The 20,961-nt window shown below is 48.9% G+C and overlaps 1 protein-coding gene across 1 annotated transcript in view; it reads left to right on the forward strand.

Annotated features, from left to right (window-relative positions):
* Positions 1 to 20,961, forward strand: part of UBE2O (ubiquitin conjugating enzyme E2 O) — a 1,359,828-nt gene that overhangs the window by 1,043,204 nt on the left and 295,663 nt on the right. The window lies entirely within an intron of this gene.

Raw genomic sequence — 20,961 nt, forward strand, 5'->3', positions numbered from 1 at the left:
AGAGGGGCTCCCCCTAATGCAACATCCATTCTCGGAGCCTGCGTCATAGGGATGGCTTGAAGTTTAGTGCCCCCAATTCTGCTCCTAAATACCTTGGTGCACAACCCATTCCCGATCAGTGCTCTTTGGCGGCCAGAAGGAAGGCTTTTTGTACAAGCTACAAAATACTATCACAATATGAACACTGCAGTAGATATGGGGGGAGGGAAAGGGGGAGAGGCTTCAGCTAGATGAACAATGGGGGGGTGATGCTTTGGCGACAAGGATTGCTCTGCTGCACTTTAACTGGGAAGTGCAATCAAATGTACAAGACCTGCTGTTACAGGGTGAGTAATTGGGCAGAAGATCGGTGATGCTTAAAGTCAATCATTAAAATAAATCTGAAACTGTAAGGTCACCAATATTAATAAACTTACAGAAATCTATTCAACCTTATCAAGGGACCTTAGGCAAAAGAATGCATAGCGTTGGCAAAATGCAGGAGCTCAAACAGAGAGGCTGCCCCAACAAACGGCAAGAATAACTCCCTGGCAAAAAGGGTTAACACGCAACCAACGGTGGAGGGCAGGAACATGAGCCATTATTTAAACTGAACAAAAATAACGACAAATTGTTACTGAACGTCTGTGGACAGTTTTGGGATTTCCAAGTAAAAATCTCAAAACATACTGCTGAAAGACCAGCATACAAAACATTGCTGCAACGGGAAGTAAAAAGCATGCTCCGAAAGAACGTCCTACAAATGTCCTAAGAAAATGGGGAAACTGCATACATTTTAGGTATTAGCTGGTTAAAAATCCGGACAGAAAATGGCAGTCCATTCTGGACCTGCGAACATTACATGGATGAAATGGGTGATATCATCCATGTGATACAAAGTAGCCAAGTGATACAAACTCAGGATTCCCTGACATCTCTAGACATTCAAGATGTGCATTTCCATATACAAAACTGAAAGCTCACAGGAAGTAATGTGCTAGAAAGCGCACAGTACCAGTTCTAGGTCCTACCGTTTGGGTTAATATCCACACCCAGAACCTTCACAAAATGCCTGGCACCAGTAGCAGCCAGCCTCTGACAAAATGGTAATCATGTGTACCGATGCTTGGATGACTGGCTGGTATGAGCTGCTAGATGCAGGCAAGTATTAGTCACTCAGACTCGCAGTAGACACTCTGCAAACCTAGGAAGGATTTCCTATCGACTATGGGAAGTCTTGCATGCAGCCTTCAAAGTAGTTGACCTCTATGGGGACTCGATTTGCTACGCCAACTGCCTTTGTCAGTCCAGACAGAATTCTAACAATCCCCTTCCTGGTATGTGTATTCAGGATGCCAAAGTAAGTGTATCAGAAGATTCATGGACCTGTTGGGAATAATGTTATTGCATTCCACTGATCTTCCCCATTGCAGGCTTCACATGCGACTCATCCAACATTTCTTGGCCGACAGGTGGTCGCAAATCCGAGACGACTGGGAGGACAGCATTACAATCCAGCCAGTTCTTCTGTACCTGTAATGGTGGAATCTCAGAGGCAAAGTGTCCAAGGGAAGGTCACTGCAAGAAACAAAGCACCAAGAAACACTGATTACGGATGCATACCCAACGGGATGGGGAGTACACAAACTATGCATAAAAAACCCCATTGGAAAACTGAAGAAACAAAACTGCATATCAACCTAGTCAAGCTGGGAGCGGTCTGATGGGCCATTCACTCTTTCCTGCCAGTCCCCAACGAAAAAACTGTGTATACTCGCAGACCACTCAATCATGTTCTACATACAGAAGCAAGGAGGTATCCGATCCAGTTTGTTGCCACAAGGCTCAATAACTGTCATTGGGCAATTGGCAGCAGCATACTCCTGCAAGCATATCACCTACCAGGGGTCCAAAATGCAGTGGCTGATGAGTTCAGCAGAACAACCCGCTAATGCCACCAGTGGGACCTCGCAAGTGTTCAGACATTGAACTACGCCGCAGATGGCTTTATTTGTCTCTGAACAAGAAATGTTAGTTCTTTGCATGACTGGTTCCCCATGAGGAGATCTTTCCCTTGGACAGGTCGGTTTGCCTACGCCTTCCCTCCTATACTGTTTCAGAGGCAAATGGAAGCAGTTCAGATCCTCCTCATAGCTCCAGATGGCTGAGGTAGGTGTGGCAATCCAATCTTACATCTGTAAGGGGACCCGCCGATGCAGTGACACAGGGCCTATTGTCAGGCACACATTTACAATTGTGACTCAAATTTGCTCAGCCTCACAGTGTGGCTTCTGAATTTGCTGAGTTTGAACACCTAGATGTATCTGAGGGAGGCGGGAAGGTTATTTTGTCACCCTGCCAGTTTGGCTTTAGACAGAATATGGGTAGCCCCTTAAATGCTACCATATTGGCACACCTGTTGCAAGAGTCCAGGCTGGGGGGGGCAGGGACCTCTATTCATGGACTCATTGGCTATGTAGTGCGCTTTTGACCGAGTGGTGCGATCTGTCCTGTGGACTAAGATGTGTAATTTTGGGGTTCCCTTAAAAATGGTTCAACTGATCACTTCTCTTCACTCAAATTAATCCCTTAAGATGCAATTAACTAGGGAGGGATCTATGACCAGCCAGAGAAATTCCTGGATCTATTGGACTAAGACAGGGTTGTATCCTGGCACCAATGCTCTTCAACCTATATGTAAGTGATATTGAGCAACTTTGGAAGGTAAACATGATTCTGGTTAGGTTGGGTCACCCAAGACTACAGTGGCTTGCTTTTGCAGATGACCTAATTTTCTTTGATAGGACCCCTATGTGGCGTCTAGGAAAGCTGAACTCGTTTCATCACTACGCGACTGAAAAAAACTTGAAGACCAATGAGTGCAAATCAAAGGTGGTCATATTTGCAAACTCAGCCAAACCCAAAGTAATGCAGTGGTCCATTGGTAAAGTGTGTATTCAAAGGGTACCTCAAGTAAGATACTCAGGATGCAACTTAACTCAGTCGCCACGACAATGTGGAGAGATTCATTGGGTATTAAACTCCGGCCTTATATTTTCCATATGAAACATATTTTTTCTAAGCCGGTTCTACTATATGGCTTGGACCTTTCGTCCGTGGATTTAGGCGAACCCCTAAATGTTGTTCAGGGTGCACTATGGAAAATGGCTTTGGGGCTGGCTCCCTCGGTGCCCAATAACTTTGTTCGACATGAAATAGGAATGGTTTCCCTAAATCACGATACTTATGGAGACCGCTAATGAATTTCTCTTAAATATTGATTCCCCCAGAAAATTCGTTATACTGATCTGCATCAAATCATGACTGAACAGTCTGTTTATTCCATCAAATGTTTTAGAACTAAAATGCAAGATTTACTGACTTTAAAAAAATATATATATTTTAACTTGCACAGATATTACACATTATACTGCATACAGTCACGTTGCTTAATGATAGTTGTACAAAGAGGTGTTTCTTATTTACCATACATATGTTATAATGCTACTTCATGGTCATTCTCATGTGCACCCTTCATGAATAAGTATTGCCTAAAACTCCCCCACATGTCTTTTGGTCTGCTCGTCATTGGTAGCAGGCTGGAATACACCTCATTATCGTTAGCCCAGGGTATAGCTTCTAGCCATTAATCGTTCACGGGTGGGTCTTTACTCTTCCAATGCAACAGTAACGCCCCCATAGCCAGGAGTAGGCCAATAGTTTAAAATTAATCCAATTAAGCGTAAATTGTTGTCACATATCTTCACAAACATATCAGAGGGCTCCAGTCTATTGATTGATCTATCATTTCTTCCAGAGCCGTGTACACCTCGGACCAATAGCCGCCCATCTTTCGGCATGACCATAACATATGCAATATTCCGGCCTCTTCACTGTCACATCTAGGGCATTTCCCACTTGCAATATTATATATGCTTTTGAGACGGGCTGTGGAGAAATGTACTCTATTTATTATTTTGTAGTGTATTAGGCGATATCTTGAATTACAGGATATTTTTTTGGATAGCCTGTATACTTGTGCCCAGTACATGTCCGTGAGGGACTCCCCCAGGTCGTCTTACATCAGGAGTTTTAATTTCCCTGGTGGCTGTGATTTTATAAAGTGAGGCTGACTTCCTTGTTCCGTTATGAGTAATGCAGTCTCGGATATTGTAGTTTCTGTAACGGGTATCGCCTACGGTTACCCTAATATCTTTCAGGTCACAAAATTATGTTCTCGCAATAAGTCCCTGAACGGGTATCACCTACGGTTGCCCTTGTCCCGCCAGTGCGCTGTCAGGGCTGTGTCTTTTGTTGGTGGTAAGTAGGGTGCATCCCACACAGGTATACCTGGATCATACAACAGTGTTGCTGGGCTGGCCTATAAGCCTTGTGCACGCTCTGCATGTGACCAATGGAGGGTCTATTTGTTTATAGCTACCGCCTTTCCCTTCTGCAAGTCTGTGTAGGAGGCATGCCAGGTTCTTCCCCTGTCTCGAGTGCCGCATGTGCTGAAGTGGGGGCTCCTTCCGCCCAGTACATAGCGTAGTGGGCCTGGGCTGATAGGAAGTACAACTCAAATTCAAGGGCCAACAGTCCCTTTTTCTCAAATGGCATGTTAGGCGTTTCCAACTGGCTCGCACTTGTCACTTCCATACAAACGTTGAGCAAGCCCCTTGTATCTTTGTGAGATTGGCTCTTCCTGGCCACACTGGCACAGTGCTAAACAGGTAAAACAACTTAGGAAGTATTATCATTTTGATCAGCGCCAATCGGCCGATTAGAGATATCGGGAGTTGGTTCCAGCGATTTAATTTAGCGCAAAGTGCTTCTATTAGTTCCCCGTAGTTGAGGGTGTGCCCCTGTTGTGCTGGTGCGCTATTTAACTTTATTGGGTGCCCACTGAAGTCGTACAGCTCCGCAGGCTTCGATGTTGTAGCTGTCTACAGAAATGTCGTATTTGGCTGTGTTAAGCCGTAGTCCAGAGATCACTGAACGTGTGAACCGTGCCTATTACCCTCCGAAGGAATCTCTCAGCGTCCCTAATGTATAACATATCGTCCGCATATAGGGTTATCAACTCTGTCCTGCCCGCTATTTGAATCCCAGCCCGACTATGCCGTGCCCTCAGTATGTCTGCCAACAGCTCTATAACTTAAGCAAACAGCAATGGGGACAGAGGGCAGCCCAGTCTCGTTCCTCCCGCCAGTTCCAGGACCTGTGACAATATTCTGTTGACTCACACCCTAGCGTATAGCGTGAACCCATTTGATGAAGTTTGGACCAAATCTGTAATTGTGCAGTACTCTAAATAGGGCCCGTATGCAGTGTCGATCGCCTTTTTCCATATCTATGTTTTAGCTATTATGTTTTAACGCCGCCTAATGTTAGATGCTGTGGATCTATCCAGTACAAACCCGGCCTGGTCTTCGTGTACCATGTGGGGCATTAAGGGATTCAATCGGGTAGCAAGTATTTTCACGAATATTTTCTCGTCTGTATTCATGAGTGACAGGGGGCGATACGAGCCACACTCTTCGGGCGGTTTCCTGGGTTTGAGGAGCAGTGTTTATGACCGCTTCACGAGTGGTGTGTGGTAGCTCATCGATTTCTAATGCTTCGGTCCAAATTAAGTGGCGACGGGGGGAGGCAAGTATCTCTACAAACTCTTTATAGAACTCTGCTCCTAACCCATCTTGGCCCGGAGCTTTGCCACCCGATAGAGCCTTTATGGCTGCTTTTATCTCATCTATTGTCAATGGGGTGTCTAGGGCATCGCAAGCTTCTTCAGATAACAGTGGTGGGTATCTTTTTTAGGTATTCATCAATTTCCTCATTTGTGGCGTTACTTTGTGGGAATTAAAGTTTGGCATAGAACTTAAACACTTCGCTAATCTCGTCCTGCTTAGTAATCACTGTCCCGTCTTCCCTGGTTATACACGGGATATTTGTGCTCTCCCCGTCTGATATGTGCTAATAGTTTCCCGGGCCTTTCTTGTTCCCCTTACCTCCTCGCAGCAGCCGGCCTGTCAAAGTAGCGTAGTTCCTGGTACTAAGCCCTAACCGCTCCCCCCCAACCCCCTGGAATTCGTTTAAGTGCGTTTTAATATCTGTTGGTATCTGTGCCGTGGGCTTGACCGTGCATTGCATCTGCAGGTTGGCTATCATGTCCTCTTTCTTCTTCAGCTCGTTACGAATATCCAGACGTACCCTAATTTCTGTGGACATGGCTACCCCCCCTGATATAAAGCTTGAATGCCTGCCACAACGTTGCTTGTTTGGACACCGACCCATCCTTATTCTCAAAGAATTCAGTTACATGTTTAGCCATGCTGGTATGAAATAAGGGGTCAGCCAAGGCGGGCGCTTTAAAACGCCATGGGGCTTTCTGCGGGGCGCTCTGGGATTTCCAAGGTCAGTGTTATCGGTGAGTAATCTGATAAGGTCCTGGGAGTATTGTGGTCTTTGTGGCCCATTCTAGCACAGTCTGAGAGATCAGCCAGAAGTCTATCCTAGAGTGCATATCATGCACTGTGGAATAGTATGTGTATGCCCTCTGTGTCCCATGCAACGTTCGCCAGGCGTCCATCAGTTCCAGATCCACAATGTGTATGTATTGTACGTGCGGCTCCTGTTGGGGTTCTGGGAGTGACGGAGGTCCTGTCTAGGTCTGCGCCCAGTATGGTGTTAGTCACCTCCACATATGATTTCGGCGGTTGGATATGTGGCGCATTTCCAAAAGACCACCTGCTAATAATCTGGGCCATCTATATTGGGACTGTATATGTTAAGCAGAAGTATTTCTGCGCTCCCCAGCCTGCCGTGTACCACTACATATCTGCCATCCGGGTCGCTCTCGGTACTATAATGGGTGAATGATAATGTTATATGTATTAATATCATGACTTCACGAGCCCTGGTGGAATAAGATATATAATAGCGGTGTTCTCGCCATCCCGGCGCACATTTGCTGGCGTGCTGTTCTAATAGGTGCGTTTCTTGTAGGTATAGGATATGTGCCCCTTGCCTGTTTACGTATGCCATTATTTTCTTCATCTTTACAGGCATGCCCAGGCCTGACATTCCAGCTCAGTTACTTTATTTCGGCTGCCTTTCCGCCAGCCATCATTTATTAGATCTCCAAATTTCCTATCCCCACACCAAATTCCTTTATCACAATTAATGACTTCTAGCTTGCTGTCTGCGCAGTGTTTTAACATTAACTTCCCAACATTCCCCCATTCTCCTCCCCCACCCCCATAGTTCCCCGAACAACTATGCTTATCCCAACATTTTCCCCGCACCCCCCTCCCTAACCCCTTTCGCTAAACTATATACTCTCATTGGGGGGCGGTCGCCTCAGTGGTGACCAGGATCCGGGCGACAAGTCAATATTGTATCTGCCCTCGCTTCCAACCATACGTTACCAGTATACATAATGAATTCCGCCTGTGTACTTTGTTCTAGTTCTTTAGGAATTGTCATGTGCAGGCAGCGTTGTCCAGTGTTTCTGTTCCTTCATCGGGTGGGCAGCAGCCCCGGGGAACATCAATCAATGCAGTCTCTGTGGTCGAGTGTATGAGGCCTCACTCATTCCCCTCACTGCCTCCCGGTGTTTGTTCGTCGGGTATCGGTATATTAGTTTCGACAAAAGTGATGGCTTCTTCTGGGAATGAAAAGAAATATGTCTTGTTGTTATATTGCATCCACAATCTGGCCGGGTAGAGCATGGCCTGGGGATTGAGGGGGGGCGGGGGATCTCCCGTTCTCTCAGCATCTTTTTCACTCTTTTAAATGTTCTCCGCTCCTGCTGTACCACCATGGTGCAGTCGGGGAATATATGTATTACACTGGATCCCTTGTTTAGTGCTTGTTTGTCTCTTGCAGCCCAGGTCCCTGTAGTTCATGAGCCGTGCAATGATTGGTCTAGTATAAGCCCCTGCCTTAGGGCTTGGGGCCAGTGATCTGTGTGCGCGCTTGACCACAAACATTGCCAACCAACCTGGGTCCCCCAAGAGCTCCCTTAGTTCTTCTACTGCAAGTTCCATCGGTCCTTTCAGTGCGTCTTCAGGCACACCCACAATTCGTATGTTATTGCGACGAAACCTGGCTTCCAAAATCCTCACATTTAAGTTTGACTGTGCCTAGATCCTTGGCCATGTTGATGAGTGGTTTGTAGTGCTTCAAGGGTGTCTTCAGTCGTGCTGATTCTTGTCTGATTCTGTTATCAGGTTTGTGGCTTTTTCTAATTGATTGCGGATTGTTGTGACTTTAGTGGTGATGCCATTGAATTGGTCATTGATGGCTTTAAAGCCTTGTTGCATAGAGTTAAAAACCTCTACCAAGTCCGTGGGCGCCGTTGATGTTGGTGCTTGTGGTTCTTCTGCGCCGGTCGTGCCTTTCTATCCGCTTGTGACTCCTTTAGGGGTTGATTTTGTAAACTTATCCATATCCCCACCTTTCCTTTTTGAGTGGGTTTCTTTAGGCATTCTGCAGTATGCTGCTAATGTGCTTCGTGCGCAGCAGCTGAACTTCAAGAATGCGGCATCTCTCTGGGTGCTTAGTCAGTGTTTATTTGGTCCACGACCAGGGGGACCGGGATCAATCGCAGTTCTGCACTTAGTGGTTGCTCTTACACCTTGGACATCTGTTCGCTGGCTTCCGGGCTACCTGCCTTCCCTGTTCGTTGGTTTCTGGGCGTTTTGCTAGGTGCGGTTCACCAGCAGAAATTCTATTGGTGCTACATCTGGCCTAGGTAGGCCCTCTTCTGCCGTTGTCAGTGTGGCTATGGTGTGTCTCTTAGCAGTCTTTGTGTGATGTCCCACACCTCAGGGGACATGCCACGTCTCTCTAGAAGTCACTAGTATGGGTGGCAGAGTTGGATACTCCTGGCGTAACGGGGGGAGGAGGGGCAGAAAGGAGATCCCGAGCCGCATAAGTGGCTGCGTACCTCCTCCAACCAATGGTGGGCTGCTTTACAGTCTTTTACTATGCCAGGCTGTTTCCTGCTTTTTCGCAAGTTGTTGGGCGCTTGTCTGCGTCTGAAGTAGTGTTGTGAGTGGGACAAAGGGTGCTCAGGGTCAAAAGAATGCGGTTTGTTTCCAATTGCCTCGCAGCCACATTTACCAGTAGGTCTTGCAACTACTCCAGACACTCTGCGGTCCTATCTGCGTGGTATGAGCTTTGGACTGTGCAGTCAGCGTTCCGACAGGCTTCAGTATATGGCTATCCCCCCCTCTAACCCCCTCTGCTCCCCCTGTGCGGTCTGCACGCTCCCCGGTGCTAACTTATGAGTTCCTGTTGAGTGGCCTGCCCTCATGTCGCCTGGTGTGTCTCTGCAATACGGCCAGTGAAGTGGATTAATGTGCCCCTTATTCTAGGCTTCTATTATTGTGTACTGTTCTAGGCTTGAGGGAAGTCGTGCTTTCGCTCACCCTCTCCTCGTGTGTAGTCTGGCAGCCTTGCTGTGCCACAAGGGCCTGGTATGGCCTGACAACTCGGGATGGTTCAATGCGTAGTCACTACGTTATCTCAGCAGTATGTTCATGGCCAGGGAGACCTTTCCTCTGGAACCCGTGTCCTCTGCTCTTGGGCGATTGTGATCTCGCCTCCTCTACATGCAGGAATTTCACTCAGTCTTGGTTTGAGCACACAGTGCCCCTTTGTGATTCTGTTGCTCATGGCGGATTAATGGCCTGCGGTAAAGGGAGCGGAGGTAGAGCGGCTGTTGCGACCCTCCGGGCCCAGGGCACAACACAGACCCCCTTGCGCCGTGTCGGTGGTCCCGGATAATGCTTACTCCATGTTTGCACGTTTGTACAGTGCAGTTTGCCTTGCCGGTTTCTACACAATTGCTGCCTGGAAGTGGGGGAAAGGGTCATGCTCTTCCTTTCATATGTGCGGGAGGGATCTGTGCAGGCACTTGTGCCAGTCTACCTGCCCGGACTTTTCTCAGTTTCCCAGCATTCCGGTCCTCCATGCCACAGTGTAAGTTGTCCCGTGCTACTGCACTTCCCGGGAGAGGAGCACCGCAGTCAGCTTAGGTTGACGACTCAGGGCTGGGATTGTCGCTGACGACGAGCAAGACCAGAAGAAAATGGAGGAGGCAGCATTTTAACCACTGCAGAGTCATGTCCTCCTACAACTGGGTACCCCCCCACCCCCCTGGGAAAGGGGGGGCAGAACGGCGCCGAAATCAACCCAAAGCCCGCGAAGGGCAAAACAAAGGAAGTGGGCGGGGCGAGCCGCCTTATAAGCAGCAGGGTCCGACTGCAGAAACATCTCGCTCCTGCAGTGGGACCCTGCCGACTCGCAGTACCAGAGGAAGGATTTCGTTTTCTTCAGATGCCAGCCGAGGAGTTCAGGAACACCTGATGGAGCAAGGAGCAGTGGGGCTGGTGTATGGAGCGTAGGAGGTGCCAGAGTGAAGAAAGAACAGTTACAGGGATGGAGAAGAAGGAACTCCGGTGCGGTCTGTCGCGTGGTAGCCAGACGAACGGCAGCCAGCAATTGGTGTGAACAGAGGGGGATGTCAGTCCGGAGGGAACGTTCGAGCAGGCGGCTAGGTATTGAGGAGAAACAGGCTTCCTGACTACGACGACAAAGTGTGCCGGTTTCGGGTGCAGCGGAGGAGGTATGTCTTCGCTTCAGGGCGGGGCTTCGGGTAAGGAGCAGGGGACACTGTGCCGGAGTAGCTGGAACGGGATGTTGAGCTACGAGCGCAGCTTAAACAATATGAAATGCATAAGGAGGCAGTTGTCGGCATCTGTCACGGGGGAGAGCAATTGCGTGTTAATATAGCTGAGGGATGAAGGTGGCAACCGTTGTCGCAGTTAAAACGGGGATGAACATGTATGACTCGTGGCCTAAACAGGCGCAGCTGGGCAGCAAGCGTCGCTTCGGAAGCAGCTGCGGGCTACCAAAAAGGTTAATCTGGACTATGCAGCATGGGAGGCTTAATGGTCGAGCTTGGCTGGGGTGGAGTATTGTAAAACAGAGTTGTTCCAGGGAGCCATGGTCCAGGAGCACAATGCGGCTCCTGCACCGCGTGGTGCCTTTATCTGAGGAGTAGGTCTTAAGGTTGGGAATCGCCCGATGTCAAGAGAATATAGGGTTAAACAAGGGCAGGAAAGGGTAAGCACGGGGATGGCCATTTATTTGTAATCAGTCGCGGCAGGATAGCTCAGTGGCCCAATACCCCACCGTTGAGCTTTATGGGCAGCCGGCGGCCTCAGGCCCGGCATTGCTGAGAGCCATAAAACAAGTCTTGTGTTTGGAGACAAAGGGCCGGAAGGCCAAGAACGTTTTCCAGCGAGGACTCCCATTCTGAAATCAAGCGCTGTGTAAACCAGTCCTGCAGAACCTCTGCGGCTTCATTGCAAGACGCTGTTGTTTAGCATGGATTGAAATTTGGCCTTGGCCAGCGAGTTAAGATGGGTTCAAACACGGAAGTGCAGAGATAAGTAGTTCGGTAAGTTTTAAAACGGTATTATTGTGCTACAGGCAAAGCGTTTTTGATGCCATAAGACATGCGGTAGGCACGACACAGAGATGAAAGCAGTAGATTTTGGTAGGGGCTCCGCATAGCAACTGCCGGAATAGGTAAAGGTGTGTTGTGCACCCGGCGCCTAGAGCGCTTCCATTTCAATCCACTTGCGATGGAGGAGGAGCTTCCTTAATCAAATGCCGCAGATAAAGGCCGATAGAAAATGGAGGGGAGCTAAGGCTTGGTTGCGCCGGGGGCAGGAAGGTAGAAAGGAAACGGTTCAGCACAAAGGGGATTAAGTGGCAAATGGAAAGTAGGCGGCCATTTGCGGTTGCTGACATGCCTTATGGCAACAGGGCGTGAGGCGCGCACAAGTATGGTATTGACGTTGTGGATTGTTTTCATACACAGTAACAAAGGGCACGCAATTGGCAAAGCAGTGGATGAGGCTGTTTTGATGTTACACAGCACGTTACGAGACAAACATGCCGTTTAAACACGCTTATACTCAAGGATTTAGTGGCACACAAGTCAAAGGGGAGGTAACTTATGTTCCTAGGGGGAGGTGTTTGTTACGGTTTATGGGGATTGTTTCTCGGCCGAGCAGAGGGAGAAAGGAAAGGGGCTTATCAGCGGGGGCACTGCTATTGTAAAACAGTTCATGTTTTCGAAAAACACGGTGGCACTTTGAGGCTAGGAAGGTAGGGCATGGCTTGTCTTATCAAAGTGCACCTGTACTGTTGTATATTGGGAGTTTGTGGTGGTGAACAGAAGGTGCGCGGCTGTTTTTAAATGTGCATGGTCACCGCATTTGTTTGGGATCGCAGGAGAACATCCATTAAGAGGGGCGTGTGACTGTGTATAATATGGTTGGCAGTGGGTGTATTGTGTGGGAAGGATGTAAGGGGACAGCCCTGGGTGGGGCACGGATGCACTTGATTCAACAGGCAGAGTCTCGGGTAGCTCAAATTTTTATGGACACGGGTTGAGGGCCAACAATGCAGTATAATGCAATGGTTTCATTTGAATGAAGGGTGATGCTTACAGTTTGAACTTGGACTGTCCGATGGGCCAAGGGACAACTCTCAAACAGGGTTTAATAATAGGTTATTGTTCTGGCCCCATTTCTTCAGGGGAGGAGGACATCGGCAACATTGGTGTCTCACAAGGGTACAAACTGCCGCAAGTGGAGATGGGCAAGCAAGGCAGTGTGCTTGCATGTGTTATTAAGAGAATATTTCACGTGTGCAGACAGGTTTCAATCGGTCTTCTGTGCCGCTTTTATTTTGGCCGGCGGGGCAACCCGCTAGCAGCGAGGCGATTGTGTGCGGCCAGGGGAATTATGAAAGGCTACAGCTGTTATTTTGTACCACAGTTGCTTCTCGGGTGGCTGGAGGTGAAAAACGATTAGGAGTTGGTTAGCTAATGGTCTTTAGTGCGCAGTAACATGGGACTAGTTATAAGCGGCTAAGGTTGACGGCATTGGTTTGGGGTTTTGTTGGTAGCCGCCATAGAGGTGACACATGGGCTACAGGGTGTGTAAATGGGGCAGCAGAATTCGCAGGGATCTGATAGGGGTTTTCAGTGAGGGACTCTGTTATGGAACTCAATTGGTGGCCCGTGAAGAGGCGTTGCGGTAGCCAACTTTTCAGCGCAGCAGGCTTTTAAGGGAGTTTCCACCACGCGGAGGTGGTGGGGTTGGATCACGACAGGGTTGCGCACGTCACGGTACAGCAGGTGGGGGGGGATCGGGTTTGCTAAGCAAGGGGAAGGCAATAGAAGGATAGCTTTCCCCGGTGGGCCCCCGCAGGAAAGTGGGAAGTTCCAGAAAATAACGCCCCTCACAGGTCTCAAAGGAAGTTGCTGCATGTAGAACAACCGACAGGATGATAAATTGGTTCGGGAGGATGGTCAGTACTACATTACTGGTTCAACTGCACCGAGTTATGAGTGCGGCATTGCTGTATTTCTTTGAATGGACGAGCATAGGTCGGCTCGGGGAGGGTTAAACTAGGACACATTGTGGATAGCTCAGCGCATAGCATGGCTTGTCAATAAGGGGTTGAACAGGGTCACATGAGGTGACAGGAGTGGCTATGCATTACAAATTTGTAAGAATTAAGAGTGAATGTATCTAAGTGAATAGGTCTAATCAGGGAATCTTCAAAGCATGGAGGGAAGGATAGCTCGGGGGGAGTAGGCTCACCTGGGAAGCAAGACACAGAGCAACACTATTGCGATTCCCATGTCGGCGCTTAGAAACCTCGGGGTATTAAGCGCATTATAAAAAACCTATCCTCAAACCAACTTTCCAAATGATAAAAAGCGGATTAGGAGAGGATTGGAGAACAGGCCGGGGAGGCAAGAAGGTCACTGAGGTAGATGGATACCCTTGTAAGCAACCATATCTGGGCAGATTCTAGTGTTCACGGTAGGGGGCATATCAGAATTGGCCAGTGGGTGAAGTGGCTGACCCACAGAGGTGGATGCACAAGGGGGCATACCCTACAATGCAGGTTGTCCAGGTGTGGGGGCATGGTGGCGTACCTTATCACTGCATGGCTTGGTAGTTGCAAGGGCACTGAAGCGGGGGAGAGGGCTCAGGCTATCCATTGGGCTGCAGAGATGGCCACGAAGGAGACTAATACACAGCGCAATTTATTGGGGATTGGGCACGTGGGGCAGCTAAGTTGAAGCAATATAGCACCAGTAGTATGAGGCAAAAGGTGGGATAAGTTTCGAGCCAGAATACAAGTCAGTATGGACAGTAGCCTTGGTTATAGACTACACTAGTCTGGAGTCAGACCAGCGCCTCTTGGGAGCCTAAAACGGCAGGGGCGTCTGGTGGTGGCTACGAGGGCTCCACTTCCTCAAACAAATGGTGTTCTCTCAGCCCAAAAACACCTGCAAGGGTGGGGGGGGGCGGTATAGGGCGCAGACGGTTGAGAGGTGCGTCTACGAAGGAGATGGTGGGTCAATGCAAGAAACGGAATCGGACCAGTGCCTCTTGGGAGCCTATAACGGCAGGGACGTCTGGTGGTGGCAACAAGGGCTCTGCTTCCTTGAACGAATGGCGCTCTCTCAGCCCAAAAACACCTGCAGGGGCAGGGGGGGTATCAGGCATGGAGGGTTGAGAGCGTGGTCCACAAAGGAGATGATTGGTAGAAAGGGGAGGCAGGTGGCCTCAAAGCAGTGGTAGAACTGGGAGCCGGTTGAGCGAGAGCAGGTCAAAGGAGGACGGAAATGTGGAAGGGGACTGAAGTACCCCTAGAGCAGGCACGACCAGCAAAGGTGAAATCCCTGGTCAAAGGAGGATAGGAGTTGCACTGGGCAACAAGGTGGACACAGAACTTCTAGAGTACAAATGGGAAAAGGGGGAGCCACAGTGGGCGGTAACCCACCTTTGGCCAAAGGGCCAAAAGTGGGTTACCAAGGGCCAAAGCGAGCTGGTCACTGCAGCAGGAGGAGCTGACGGCCGGCGAGTTCCGAATTCAGTGGCACGGGGTGCCAGGGAGGAAATGGGCGCAGCTACAGGGGCTGCGGGAAAAATTGCTGGGTAAGCAGCAGAAACCAGATGTGCTGGCAAACCTCTTGGGCGGGAGTGAGTTGTCCAACTTGGGGAGTGGGCTTAATGTTCTCTTTACAAGAGACATCGGCACAGCCGGGCGAAACAGATCGTATAGTCAGAGGTGATTCCCAGGGTGGAATGGAGGTGGGCCGAAAAACTGAGTGGTGCCATGGCAAAGTTCTGCAAGGGGAGAGGCTTTCAATGAATCTGACATGGCTTGATCAACTTAAAAACCCCAGAGTATTTCTTAAAGGATGGCGTTCAGCTGTCTGCAATGGGGTGGGAGCTCTTCTTCTGGAACATAGGACTAAATGGTTGGAGCTGTAAAGGGGAACAGGAAAAAAGGGGAGCCACGGTGGGCGGTAACCCACCTAGTGCCGTGGCGGTGTTTTGGGCGACCAAGCACAAATGATAGACTCCGGATGAGCCAGAAGGAAACCGGAATGCGTCTTCGCTCTTCCGGACCAGTGCCTCTTGGGGGGGGCTTAAACGGCGGGGGTGTCTGGTGGTAAGGACTAAGGCTCAGCTTCCCCCAAAAAGAAACGGCGCTCTCCCCACCCACGGACACTTGCACGGGCAGGATGGGCTCAGGTACAAAGGGTCGGGGGATTTGGGGGCCTACTATACAAAAGTATAAGAAGAAGCAAGGGAAATCCGACACGGAGCAAGCGCCACACTTGCAGACTGGAGTTCACAAATGTGTACAATAATTCTGTTATGGAAATAAAACTGCGGCCAAGTTTGCCATATGAAATACTGTCATGCCAATTTATTGCTGGGAAGTAATAAAGCGCAGCCGGGAGCATGCGCAAAGGAATAATTGGCAATAAAACGAATGGACAATTGCAGTGGGTTATGTCGCTGACGACGAGAAGGACCAGAAGAAAATGGAGGAGGCAGCATTTTAACCGCTTCAGAGTCATGTCCTCCTACAACTGGGTACCCTCCCCCCCCTGGGAAAGGGGAGGGCAGGGGGGCAGAACGGCGCCGAAATCAAACCAAAGCCTGCGAAGGGCAAAACGAAGGAAGTGGGCGGGGCGAGCCGCCTTATAAGCAGCAGGGTCCGACTGCAGAAACATCTCGCTCCTGCAGTGGGACCCTACCGACTCGCCGTACCAGAGGAAGGATTCACTTCCTGGGAGAGGAGCACCGCAGTCAGCTTAGGTTGACGACTCAGGACTGGAATATCCCCGCTTTGTTCTGTGCCTGTTCATCGCCCTCGAAGTTGGCCTGTGTTCAGTGGGGTTGGGTCGCGGTTACAGCCCGCTGGTCTTTCCGCATTGTATAAATCGTAGTGGGTTCTGATTCTGCTGTCGGTCACCAATGGGGTGATTGTGTCTCTACAGAGCCGGCATGTAATTTGGTGGGGGGTGGAGGGGGGGGGGTGGTCATGGAAGAGTTTCGGCTCAAATCCGGCGTTCTTCGTTGTGCAGTACACACGACATCCCAGTGGGCGGGCCTTGCATGAACGCGGTGCTCTTCCTCCTGCAGGCCGTCACGCGGTTGGATGAAACTGTAAAATCTTCATATTTTTTTGAATTTTTTTTGAATTTTTTATATAGAATGGGCTGCCCTGGACCTTCACACACCTCTGGTTCTAGCCTAGTCAAAACACAGGGTTTAATCAGCAAGTATTGTGCCCTGGACCCCGGAACACCCCCACAAGGCTACATCTAGTAACGTGCGCAATAGCGCCTCCGATTTACTGACTTGTATAGACTCGTCTAAAGAGCAGTGAATGACGGTGCCATACAAAAATGAAATTGTTCAAGTAAGACTGGTCATTGACTCTTGATTAATTGCGTATTCATCAGACTCAGAATATGCTAAATTTCCTTTCCAGAGACCATCTTCTGCCTTACCTGGTCAATTTTCCCTCTAATAAGCTACGAAATTATGCATGCGTTTCAGCTTGAACCAATTGCACACACGGAAAAGGATAAGACATTGGAATTTAACTGACTCTGAGACAAAGTTGTGAATTGTCTCTTCTGCAACAATGGGGAGCTGCTGGAGAGGCCGCATCACTTGGGTCGTCGATTGTCTGTTTTTTTTCATCTACTAGGAAAATATTTGTTTATTCCTTGACATGCTCTTTTTCTAAAGATCTATTCTGTTCCAGGTTTATGTGGGGAGAAAATGTTTAGTTGATTATTGCTTTTTCGTTTTGTTAAATGAAATTGAAATTTTACTGGAATGGAAACAATTCCTTAATCAGTGTTTTGTTATTGTGTAAATTATTTTAAAACCAACTTTTAGGTTTTATGTTTGTATAAGGTTTACTTTAAACTAATTCAAAATAATAAAAAAATATATATTTTGGACTTTAAGAAGTGGGACCACCATGTGGCCAACGACCAAGGCCTTGACACTGCCATTATTGCCTCTACATAGATGCATAGTTCTACTGTTTCAGAACCAACACTGAAGCGTCACAAGGAGTGTCCGTACAGGAAATAAGAGACAATGTCCAAAGTGTTGTCTTTATAGAGAGACACAAGACTTGCTGCATTACCAAGTGCAACTCCCCCTCAAGGAAAAATGATGCACATGTCCATACATAAACTCAGCTAGTCTCTTTCACAGATCAGGGATATTTTGGGGACACTGGTGACACGGATTTCCATGAGGAGTGCCACGACCTAGACCAAGAGGACTCCATTATGCCATCTCCCAGATGAGGTTGACCCTGCAGCTTCCTCTTACCAACAGAGGACAGTGTTCCATATTCGGACCTCTTACAAAGAGAAGCTGAATGATTTGCAATCTTTACAGATGAGTATACAGACTTTATAGAGGACATTTTAGACAAGAAAAGATGATCTCTAGTATTTGTCAGCAATTAAAAAGAGGATAACTCACGTTTAACTAAACCCATCAACGCAAAACCCCAAAATCCTAGTTTGGAGAAGCATCCCCCACACAAAGAGCAGACGGATGAAACATTTTGAGAAAGGCGGCGTCAAATGCTGCATATTATGTTGGAATTGCAAATGCAACTGCTTTAATATCTATGTACAATAGAGCACCGTGGGACGCCAAGGAGGATTTACTTAAAGATGTACCAGTAGGTGTGCACGCAATATTCGGCAATACTATATCAGAGGTGGAAAAGACAGCTTTTGCCATCAAGAACACTCCTGATGTAGCAGACACAGGACGCCAGATCGCAGGGCTAGTTATAAAGCATCATGCATGGTTCTAGAGGCTCAGGGTTTAAAGCGGAGACCCCGGCTACCTAGCTAGACAAGCCTATAGAGGAGGCATGACTTTTTGGTGCTAGGGGAAATGAAACGTTACAAAAAAAAGACCATGGCACTCTAAAAACACTGATGGTTCTTTCCAGTCTAGAGAGGCTCAGGAAAACGGTGTTCCTTTCGGTCCAACTCATTCTCTCAACCAGCAACCCAGTTCATGCAAAATAGGGGTAGTAGCTTGTTTACAGGAAACCAACCGAACTACTACTGCTCTCTTCTGTAGGCAGACAAATCTTTAGAGATGCATGAAGCGCCCATCCACCACGAGGAGACGGAGATCATAAGATGGCTGCCGCCCCGATCAGCAATAGTTGTTTACCCTGGTTGCCTAGCAACTGCTGTGCGAGGAGCTCTAAGCCCGCACGGCGAGGCGGAAGCCGACCCACCCAGACAAAGGCCCACAAGGAACAAGGCCATTTCCTGTCTGCACCTGTCCGCACCGGCAGTGCGGCACGGGACACTTCGCCTCATATCCTTCCTGCTGCTGTATTGTAACGGAACCATTGCAGGCATCTACCATGCCTCACCGCGACTCTTGAACCACCATAAACCTCGAAATAACAATACAACCAAGCAGCTGCTGATTGGTGGCACTCGGCCATACCCCCCCACCCCTCCTCTCCACCGGTAGGCGAAAGCCAGCACTCGTGTCGAAGGCACAGAGGAGCCTGTCGTGAGCTGTCTGAGCCGGAGCCAGGTATGCTGTCCAGTGCCCTGTGGACCATCTCAGATGTGTATCGAGTTAACTGTCTTAACACGTGAGTCGTTGTATCTAGCCTAACGTGCATGCATCAGAGTCCACCTCCAGCCTATTGTACCCTTTACATGAGCTGTGTATCTAGCTTAATCTGCCCCACGTGAGTCTCGTACCTAGACCACTGCGCACTCATCTTAACTATGCATCCAGTACATTGTACCCTAACATCCGAGCTACGCCTATAGCCTATTATGCTTTAACATTTGAAATACGCATTTAGCCTGTTGCTCTCTAATATTTGATTTCTGTTTACAACCTACTGTGCCGAATATCAGTGACATGTATACTCAATATATGTGACCTACACCTCATATCTATTTCTAGCCGAGCCACAACCTGCGCTATAGCCTAGGATTCAGACATTTAGCATGTACTTTTCCACTGCGCCTCAGTTTGGAATGTGCCTATTTGCTAGCCACCGTGTCTTAGTCTGTTGACCACTGTGAATGTGCCTATCTGCTAGCCTCTGTGCCTGGTCTATTGACCACTGTGCCTGCCCATTGTACCTATTCTGATCTTGACTACTTGCCTTCCTGCCTATCCCGACCCAGTCGGCTCCCGCTTCACCTCAAACTACTCTATTACAATCTAGTCAACCTCACCCAACTACATCCTGGTCTTACTCTGACCACTCATGGCAAACCTCTACTTAGCCACGCTCACCATAACGGCTACACTCTCCCTGCTCCACCACAACACCACCACCCGCCACAAACCCCGTCCGCAATCACTCCCAACCCAACATCCCTCATACACCTCGACTATGGGTTTTTTGGAGGCCCAACATATTGACCAGCCTGACACCCTCAGTCCCATAGAATGGATCCGCCGATTTGCTGCTCCTCCCACTCCTTGGAACCCATGCACATTGAAAGACAGAAACCTGAGACTCGGCTCTAGGTTCATAACCCCCAAGACACTCGCCAAAAGACACTCCTCTCATCCCACACACATTCAAGCGAACACCGCTCAAATTTTGAACATCACCCAAACAACCCCCTTGAGCACATCTGAACAGCCACTAATCAAGGGCGCCCTCATCAATGCCCGCTCCCTGGTCGCCCATGCGCTAGATATCGCAGACTTCATCTGTCAACAACCTACACTTCCTGGCTATCACGGAAACCTGGCTGCATCAAGCAGCAGGCCCAGCCCTATCCCTCGCCATCCCAGAAGGTTATTCAATACTAAGGAAAGACCGGGACATAGGTAAAGGAGGAGTAGCCTTCATCGCTAAAACATCCCTTGGACTTAGATTAATGTAACGCTCACCTGATTCCCGTAGAGGCGCCGGTCTTGACTGGGCGTATACCGTATCTTCAAAGGTGATGTGTAACACACGGCTGGCTCTTTGGGCTGGACCTCTGTGCACTGTATGTCTGACTCGAAGGGTAAGATGTCTTAGGTAAGTGAACACCGTGCTCTCCATCTGCCTCGGGGCAGGGTGCTGTAACCAGTTTCTTCACTGGATAAGGGGAGCAGGCCTCTTGACTTCAGAGGACTGCTGTCCGTCGTTTACTGCACGAACGGTAAGTTTCGAGTAATTCTAATGTCTTTAAAAGTCTTTAGTAATGATGTCTCTTGTTTTGCAGGGTTCCGGCGATGGCGGATGAGGGGCTGAAGTGAGTTGAAGATGGAGCCCGTGTGATGAATAGAAGCGCCTGGAAGCACGTAAGTAAGCGCTTGTTGCCTGCTTCACGATGCGCTCTAACTGTCTTTTTATTTTGCAGGTACAAGTTCGGAGCGGCTGCAGGGTGCCGGAATACCCACTGGGTTAGATGTGGAAAGGAGTAATGGCACGTGAGTATTAAAGTTCCCCAATGTCTTTAAACGCACCTTGTTTTGTCTTTCAGATGCCGGAATGCAGCGCGAGGCGTTGGTGATAGCCGATGGACCAGGTAAGTGAAGCGCTGTC

The sequence above is a fragment of the Ambystoma mexicanum genome, chromosome 3q (assembly GCF_040938575.1).
Source record: "Ambystoma mexicanum isolate Mex_15411 chromosome 3q, UKY_AmexF1_1, whole genome shotgun sequence".
In the NCBI taxonomy this organism is placed as follows: Eukaryota; Metazoa; Chordata; class Amphibia; order Caudata; family Ambystomatidae; genus Ambystoma; species Ambystoma mexicanum.